At 34.6% G+C, this 9,605-nt stretch overlaps 1 long non-coding RNA gene across 2 annotated transcripts; it reads left to right on the top strand.

The window, feature by feature from the left end:
* The first annotated feature begins 779 nt into the window (after positions 1-779).
* Positions 780-5,668, top strand: LOC147525137 (uncharacterized). Of its 2 annotated transcripts, XR_015221077.1 has the most exons (6): positions 780-897; positions 1,021-1,105; positions 4,409-4,470; positions 4,915-5,045; positions 5,179-5,237; positions 5,349-5,668. It is a non-coding gene; the product is annotated as an uncharacterized LOC147525137 (long non-coding RNA). The 2 variants fall into 2 exon arrangements; XR_015221076.1 differs by having other exon boundaries at positions 807-1,105; positions 5,349-5,561.
* Positions 5,669-9,605: the final 3,937 nt, after the last annotated feature.

The following is a 9,605-nucleotide window of genomic DNA, read 5'->3' as shown; positions in this document are numbered from 1 at the left end:
AATTAGATCTACTTCAATTCTATAAGTCTTATAACTTGAAAAATGACTCAAACACCCTCGTCCATATACCCCTAGCCTCATTTATCTCTTCTTCCCTTTTTATTATCTTATTTTCCAAATAACTCCATTACCCTAGCCACCACCGACTACCACCACCACCACCACTGCCGCCACTACCACCACCACCATCACCACCACCACCACCATCACCACTACCATCATTACCTCCACCACCACTACCATTGTACTATTAAGACTATCACCACCACCACTGTGCTATTAAAACCCCACCACCACCACTACCACCGTACTATTAAGACTAATATCATCACCTCCACTACTACCACCACCGTACTATTAAGACTATCACCACAACCACCACCGTGCTATTAAGACATCCACTACTTCTACTACCACCACCATCACCGTGCTATTAAAACCAATATCATCACCTCCACTACCACCACCACCACATGCTATTAAGACCACTACCACTACCACCGCCAATTAAGGTAGTTTCTTAAAATCGATATTCTAATTATCAAAATTGATTTGAAACCGAAAATCAAACTATACGTTTATTTCAAATTAATATATTCAAGTTAAATGTGATGTAAAGTAGGGTTATATTTGTCAAATAACCATCTATAAGATGTCATGTATTTGTTTTTTCTATTTTTACAAGTGCTTATAAGAGGAATTTAAATTAAAAACAAACCACTTTATAAGACCCTCTTATAACACATGGTCTTATAAGACCCTCTTATAACTTAACCCAAAAAAACAAATAGCCCCTAAATTGGCTGAAAGCCTTGCCAGAAACTAAAACTCTGTCAGTTAGATCTATATTTTTTCTTCTCTTGAATCATAGAAATACCACCTTCATCTTTAGATCTAGTAAGTCGTATCTTGCGTCGAATCCTTTGATTTCTTTGTAGTAAAGTAAAAATCAAATATTGAAGACATTTGGTTGGTGGGCGCAAAGTAGAATTTGAAAGTTAGGTTGTTTTTTTTGTTAAGGAGAAGAAGAAGAAGCGGAGGACTGGCAGTTGAGATTGGAACAATGGAGAAGCTAGCAAAGACCGAGACTCTAGCCGTGGTTCAGGTTTCAATTCCTTCAATTCAATATGATTATCTGCTGTTGATTATGTTGTACTATCCCATGAACTTCACTTCGCTTTTCAGTCAAAGTGAGAAAGGAAAGAAGTGGTCTTGCTAGTGATCCATGTAGTACTCTTGTCGGTCAATTCTTCTAAGCCTCTTCGCTAATGGTTTTGGGCTTGGAGTTCTATCCCGGTCTATCGTAGAAGGCCTATGTCCCTTTTCTTTAGTGGTGTAAATGTGTTATGTAAATGAAAGCCAGGGACTGGTGATTCGGATTTTTTCACCATCTGCCTTGAGGAAGGGAATCCCAACCTCCATCTCTATCCGTGCGAGAGTCAGCAGTAGAAAGAGGAATGTTTGACGTAAGAAAATAAAAAAGTAAGTAGTGTAGTGAAATCTTTGTGATTGAAGTTGGCTTCTCCGAGCTAGGAGCTAGAATCGAACTACCTAATGACCACCCCTATAACTTACCGAAGCAACCCCCGTGCAAATCGAAACGAACCGTCGATAGTTTGTTAATTTGTTTTGGATTTCCTAGGCAGATACAAGAACTGATTTAATTTGAGGCGTTAAGGTGTCATCTCGCTTGGTGCAGTGCATTTGCAATTTTTGCTCTTCTTTTTTTCGATCTTTTGGTTTGTCTCAAGACGGATTTTTAGCTTTTGAATGATTTGAATATGTGCTTTAATTCATGTTCTGTAGTAACCTCATTTTGACATTTGTGTTTGGTGTGCCATTTTTTTTTCTTTTAGTAAATAGAGTTGCACTTGTTTTAAGTTAGTTAGGTGTTTATTAATAAAATTAATGAGTATGCATTTTTTTTCCTTTCTTTTGACAAATGAAGTGAATAGGACACATGTCACCATAACCCCCTCCCTATCCATGCATATCTAAGACCAACTCAGAGAAGAGAACCCTTTCTTCTCCTTCTCATTGTTCCTCATAAAATTTCCACTTCTAGCTACCAAATGAAAACACTTGGTCTTTGAAGATTTAAAATTTCACTTTCTCATGAGTAGTTGAAAATCCTTGGCAGAGTTTTCTTGTGTGCTATATTAGTTTGGTTCTTCACACAAGTATATGGGCGTTTTGCTGCTGGAAACTCATCCTCTAATCGTTCTCATCCCCCATTAAAACTCTTAACAATCAATTGGAAACTCAAAATAGTTTGGTTTGAAACTTTTGTGGGGAATGGCATTTGGGAGCATTCATTCTTGAAGATTGGAGTCTTTAGTTCTTTATAGCTTTGGTTGCTCAAGGTTTGAGGTAGGTGTCTTCCTCCCCCTTTATTCCCACCATGTTAGGAGCTTGCTAGAGACTTTACTCAATAATTGATTTATGTTCTAGTTGCGATAGAATTGAATTGAAGTTTGTTAAGTGCTGATTTTTAGTACAAGTTAACCCATAGTTTCACAAGTAAGGTTTATGACGCATTTTGAACTAATGCACACAGTACTTATTTAGAATGATGTAAAGCCATTTTCATTGATTGTAGTAGTTTACTTATGTTTTCTTATTATGCATTTAGCCACAAAACTTGGACTGCAACAAGTCTTCACATCTAAAATTGCAATACTTCAGCAAGAATTTTCAGAATTGTTGATTGGGTTAATTAGAACGTATATTGTTTTGGTCATAACTTTCTCGTTATAGCTTCATTTGTCGAACTGTTTTCACTGTTGTGTTTCACATTCCAAGGAGAATGACTTGGATCAGGTTTGAAATTTGAATTCACAAGTGTTATATTTCGGTTTATTATTGTTGGTAGTTGTATTATTGATTGGTGAATGTGGAGACAAAGGGTCTTAACTTGTGTGGCACACTAGGTCGTAGTCCCCATGGTTTTATAATCTGTTGGAAATGAACATTAGTGTTGGATGTGGCTTTATAGTTCAGTTGTTGGGTCGGCCGTTAGTTGACAGCACATAGAACTCTAATTTGGTTGGTATCGGTGTTGGGTCGACTGTTAGTTGACAATACGCTAGCTCTTGGATAGGTTTGAATATGATTAGGAACTTACCTAGTGGTGCATTTGGTTGTTAGTTTGGTTCCTTGGAAAATGTAGGTGAATGGAGTAAAAGGTTTTCGATAAATAGAAACGGTACAAAGGATATACAATTATTGTATAGGGTTATGTGTTTTATTACTTAAGTATGGTATTGGCTTATTTACGTTACCTTGATATTGTTATCGCAGAATTCCACTTATCCTTACTATTATATATTTCAATGCTACGTGTCTTTGGGTATATGTAATTTATCGTATAGATTCATTTTTTTTGTTTAGTTCTCTTTTTTTATATCATTTCTTTTTAGCCGTGGTGGCAGTTTAGGGGCAGTGTGAGCCACCTACTGAGCATTGTTGTTTGCTCACTCTACTGTATCAATTATTTTTTTCAGATCCATATTTAGATGCTAGTTTCGAGCATTATCTTAATACGCAACTCGAGGACCCTCCACTAGACGAGTCAGTTGCAGACTTGGACTACTTTACTTGATTGGTTGTATTGGTTTAGCGTGATTACACTTTAAGTGTAGATCTTGTGTTCTTGTACATCTCTTGTACCTAATTGGGACTAATGTAGTATTCCATTTTTTTGTGCTTGTATATTTTGTGTAACTTGTAATTTTGGACTGAGGCTGCTTACAAGTTTTTTTGCATACTAAAACTTCTTAACTTTTGTGAATGACATCTCTGGATGCCAATGATGTTTAGTCGTTTTACATACTTATTTATTTTTATTAAAAAGAAAGGGCTTCCAAAATTGTTTTGTATTTCATATATTGTATCGCAGCTTGTGAGATTTGTAGCTGGCGTTTTTATGAGGACTCGTGCTATTGAGTCACCAGGCGCATCCCACGAGCAGTGTGCTCCAAAGTGGGATGTCACATGTTCCTCCATATAATTTTAATTGATGTTCCTTAAGATGATTTTTATTCAAGATTAAGTTTATATTCGTGAATGGAAAATCTTACATTCCATATTGGAACAATGAGTATGTTTGTATAAGCTAATGTTAGTGCAATCCCTCTTGACCGGTTTGCTTAAGCAAGAGTTGTATCTTTTCTTTCTTTACATTTCCTTTCGGATGTGAGCACCTTGATGTTTAGTGGTCATTATTTGTTTGTTCCGTTAGCGGATAGTATGGTTGATACGATGTTATTCTCTACGCATTTATATCCTTTGGCTTTTGAAAATTCAACTTTTTAATCTCCATATACTATTTTTGTGTTTAATTGAATTGCTGACATAAAACTTGATGAAGAAGGGAATTATTCTAATAGTTTTTCGTAATATGTTTAAGGGGATAAGGCTTCAAAGTGGAAGTTGGTAGTCTATCACATTGCTTGCATTGACTTATCAAAGGTTTATTTTCTAACCTTTTTCTTAGTCCCTTCGAATTGTTTGTTGTTGTTTAGTCTATATAGTGGAACTTGGTCTAATCTCATAAGGTTTTGAGAAGAATCTCAAGTACATATCTGTAATTAACCTATTGGAACGAATTATTCAATGATTGTTTTCCCTTTTTATAGTGTATTGATCAGTTCCTCTTTAGTTACAACCTGTTGGTTCTTGGTATCTTGTAATTTCAATTACTTATTTGGACTTTTAAGGCTGATGGGTACTTGATTAGTGGAGTCTACTCACTGAAGTGATTTCTTATTTTTCTTTGTATACTTACTAAATTGGATGGAATTTGGGATTTTCAGCAACAAGGCTTTCTTGATGGTTATTCAGACTTCAAATTGAGCTTTGTACATCATATAGTAAATAAAAAAGTTGTTGACACTGTTTTTCTTTTCCTTCCAGTAATTGAAATGAGAAACCCGAGCACAGATTTATATGCAATCTTTCCTAGAAAAATCGCTTGTTGAGTGTTATACTATTTTTTGAGGAAATCAATGCCACTTAGTTGCCGCCTTGTTTTGTTGCAGAGGATGGTAACTCCTTATCCTTTTATATTATTCTACAAAGCAAAATTTTCTTCTAGTCATAGTGATTAAATATTTATGTTACTACTTGTTTATGGTCCAATTTTATCGTTCTATCCGTTAAGTTCTTGTTATCTTTCAGGAGAACAGGGAAGGTTTGGGTGCTACTTGTACAAAAAAAGTGGCAGAATATCGATTTTGGTAACCTGAGAAGAAATTTGTCCAAAAGACTTCCGTTTCTTTATTTTATCAGTCTTATATATATTTTAGCACCATACAAACTAACGTTCTTTTTTCTTATTAAATTTTCAGACGAAGAAACTTTCCCTTATGAAGACCCGCACCTCTTCTGATATTAGGTCAAGTTCGAATCAAGTGTGATCACTTCTCCAAGATAGTAGTGCCGACAACACTCAAGATGTATATCATAAACGTGTGGATATAAGGACTTGGGATTGGGATGTTAAATTTTGATTTTATGGAATACATTTTAGACTATCCAAAATTTTGGATGTCTTTTTGCAATGGATTGGGATGTTAGAATTGAAATGCTGTTTCGGATGAATGATTTCTAAACTATGTATTGATTCTTTGTTTTTTTGGACAACTTATACCACATGGTTTATTTACTAGTTTATAGCGTAGCTTAAAATCATATTTTGATTTTTTTTTAAATTTATTTATTTATTTGTCACGGTTTTAACTGAACTGTACTCAAAACATTACCTTTTGTCATTGTTTTGATTATAATTTATTACTGTTTTACCAGGAACGTCACAAAAGACTAGTTTTATGGTGACTGTTTTTAAGTTTTTGTCACTGTTCTTTTTCGGTAGGCAAGCTTCCCTCGAAAAACTATTTGTGACGGTTTTGGGAAAAAAAATAAATGACTCTTACTCCGTCACGGTTTTGGGAAAAAAAAACAGTGACAAGACTTTTTATCACTGTTTTTAACAGTGATATAAATCCTTTTTTCTTGTAGTGATTTGAGTATGCCTGGGGATGCAATTTTGTACTCCACTCTCCTCCACTGAATGAAAGCCTACAGTGTATTGTGGAAAAAGACTGTCTTGGGATACAACTCATTGAATGCAGGTTTGGGTCGCACCCCTAACCTTTTCATAACAAAAAAGAACAAAAAAAATTACATTTACTGCATTCACACTTCTTAAACAAGTCATTGGAGCTTGTTTGTGTTGCTTCAGATTTCTTGCAGTTTAGTTAACTATAAGAAAATAAGAGGTCAGATCTCTTAACACTGCATTTGACTAAGCCTTTCTCATTTACCGCTCTCAACATAATTTAATTGCTTGCACGAGTGTTCTTTGCATCATAGCATTGTACTGATTACCTCCATCTCTATGGAATCAGAAAAACTTGAAATGCTTATTGCTTGCATCTTTACTTGCATTACCTTTGTTAAGATAATAAGGATATTTAGGTCATTCTGTAAGGGTATTGTAATCAATTGTAGGGCATATATTTGGGGTATGTATATATTTGTATTAGGTTTCTAGGGTTATTAAACAAGTCAATAGAATGTAGCTTTTAGATTTGTAAAACCTTAACACTATTGTCTTTGCATCAGGTGTAGGTGAGCTCTTACTATTGATTCAAAACACGCACATTTCATATGTTCTTCTAAATGTTGATTCGTTAAACTGTAGACCTACTAGGGCATTAGGTCTAGCTCAAGACTCTTCAGAAGTTGGAATTTCCATGGTTATGACTTCACTTAGTTACCTGGAGTAAAGTATTTTACTTAGTTCATGTTCAAAAATTAATATGTTGCAAAACATTGTAGACTAGTAATCGGTAGAGCAATAAAAACAATGAGATAATGATTGTAAACAAAATCGATAAGTAAGATTAACTACTAACTGTTTACTTGGACTCGACTTGCAATAATTAGCTTTGACACTTTATCACTTTATTGGAATTGTGACTGTCCCTTTATATTAGTAACGAGAATGACCTTTAGTTGAAACTATTAAATTTCCATTATGTCTTTTTTGCAGTGAAACTTAGGAATGGTCATTGCTCTATTATTCTCCAGTCTTCATATCAATGGATCTAATTATCTGGCAGTGCAGCGACCACAAAGAGGTTAATTTTGAGGCCCAAAACAATAACGGGAATAAGATGGACTAGGGTGTAAAAGATGTACAAGAAGCAGGACGAGTTGTCAGAGTAACTAGAACAAAGATATATATGCTATATATAAGGGACCTGTAAAGTAGGTCATTAAGATTTGGAAGTTTACAGTTTGGTTTTTGGATGCTTGAATATGTACTTTGCGTCCTTTATGTGAGTTGTGTGATGTAAGTGGTTTTGTATGTGGGATAGACTTGGAACATATCCAGGGGTGCGACAAACAACTAAATTGGTTTTCTAATGCTTTAAAAGTATAGAAAAGTATCATCGTTGCTATTGCTCCTCGATTGTTAAATATAAGAAAAAGGAATGTTGTCACTGCTCACGTGCACCAAAATTTAGTATGTCAATGAGAAGAGCATAAAAAATGTCCAATATTACATAATCTCTGTCATAATCCAGTGATGCTACAAAAAGTAGCATATACCTACTGCATATTCTACATAATTTGTCTAGGCCTTGTATAGCAAAAAGCTTATGTTCGGCAGTATATAGACTTGGGGAATGACCTATCTAAGACATATCGATAATTTTTCATTCATATGTAATTTACACATTTTGTCTTGGGTTGTGCCAATTATCCTCATAAAATAATAATGGGCTTCAAAAATTGTGATTGTTTTTTGTTTAAGATTTGGTTGGCTTAAGATGCCAAAATAATAATGGGCTTCAAAAAGATGTTAACATTGCTTTACCAAAGTATGTCACTTAAAATAAATATATTGCGCATTGTAAACCAATATAGAAAAAATAATTTGGTGTTTTTTGTTTAAGATTTGGTTGGCTACTCTTAATTTGATATTGTTGAGGCAGAGGCAAATATATGTAACTAGAAATGACATTGTGGAAGCATGCTATTTATTATAACATATGCAGTGAGATGTCAACGATTGGAGTTTTTACCCTGCCAAAGTATGCCACTTAAAGTGACATATCGACCCGTCTGTTTTGTAAGAAGTGACATAACATATAAGTATGACAATTATAGTGTCATATCTACTCGTAAAGCTTATATACGACAATGTGTGGATGACGTTGTATAAGATATGCACAACACTATATAACAAAGAAAGTTTATATACGACAATGTATAAGGTGTCCAACAAGAGTATGAACATTCATAGTTTATAGTCCAACAAGAGTATGAACATTCACTGTTCATAATTCAATGGTATGAACATTGAATGTTCATAGTCAAACAAGAGTATGAACATTCATTGTTCATAGTCCAATAGGATTATTGATATAGAGAAGAAATTATAAGTTGTAGATTTTCACAACCTACACTAAAGCCTGTTGATTTCTTGTGAAATATCAGGGATTAATGGCTTCAAGGTTTGTTGATTCACACACAAGGAATACCAAACAATGGAAACAAGAGAAGTAACTCTTCATATTATTAACTCAAACCAAAACTGAAAACCCTAATACAGACTACCATCCTTTATATAGGCGAAATACCCTAATTACCACAAAACTCGAAATTTTTCAAAAATGGAAAGTTTTGGGATAACCACATATTAAGAAACTACTAATCAAAATAGAACTAACCCAACTGACCAAATAAAAAACGGACTCTCCTATCAAAAGATATGGCAAAAACAAAACTTTCCTAAAACGACAAAAACGTGATTTTGAAGGCCTAAATGATGGATTTAGGGCCCGAGAGAGGGTGGTGATTTGCCGTGGGTTATGCTTATTTTGACGTTTCCAATCAAATATGACCGCGTCCATGTCTTTCCGACTTTGTTGCCCGCTTTTCCAGTTCATTGACATATGCCAAGTTTATTGACATATGCATTGGCAAACTGTACTGCATCAACTATGAACATTGAATGTTTATAGTCCAACAAGAGTATGAACATTCAGTGTTCATAGTCACTAGGAGTATGAACACTGAATGTTCATGGGTCAATTTGAGATACCCCCCTGTTTGAGAGTAAGAACATTAAGTGTTCATGCTCCTAGTGGAGTATGAACACTTAATTTTCATAGTCCACTATGTAGTAGTATGGAGGATAATAGAGTAGCATTGAAGATAAGATAAGAGAGTGAAGATAAGATAAGGGTATAAAATATATTTCGACCAGTTATAAAATTTTGGCAGAGAACAAAAAATTCTAAGAACATTCAACAATCATGAAAAATGTCATAACTAAATCAAAATGAAAGAGAGATGAACTTACTCTAAGCCTTTGATGGTTGGCAATAAAATTTCTAGTGGAGGAGTTGTTGATTTTGCAATTTCTTCATCGGGTTTGTCAACAATGGGAATTGCTGGCACTTTGTTACATTTTCTTTTTCGGGTTTGGGTGCTTGATCCTCCTCGTGTTCATGGAGGCATGTTTAAAATGACGGTTTAGAACATTGATAGTTAGGGTTTAATGATAATTGTAATCTCCATGAAGTCATTGC

The sequence above is a fragment of the Coptis chinensis genome, chromosome 1 (genome assembly GCF_015680905.1).
Source record: "Coptis chinensis isolate HL-2020 chromosome 1, ASM1568090v1, whole genome shotgun sequence".
NCBI lineage: Eukaryota > Viridiplantae > Streptophyta > Magnoliopsida > Ranunculales > Ranunculaceae > Coptis > Coptis chinensis.
The sequence above is the reverse complement of the archived record's forward strand: the minus strand, read 5'-3'. Positions and strand labels throughout refer to the sequence as shown.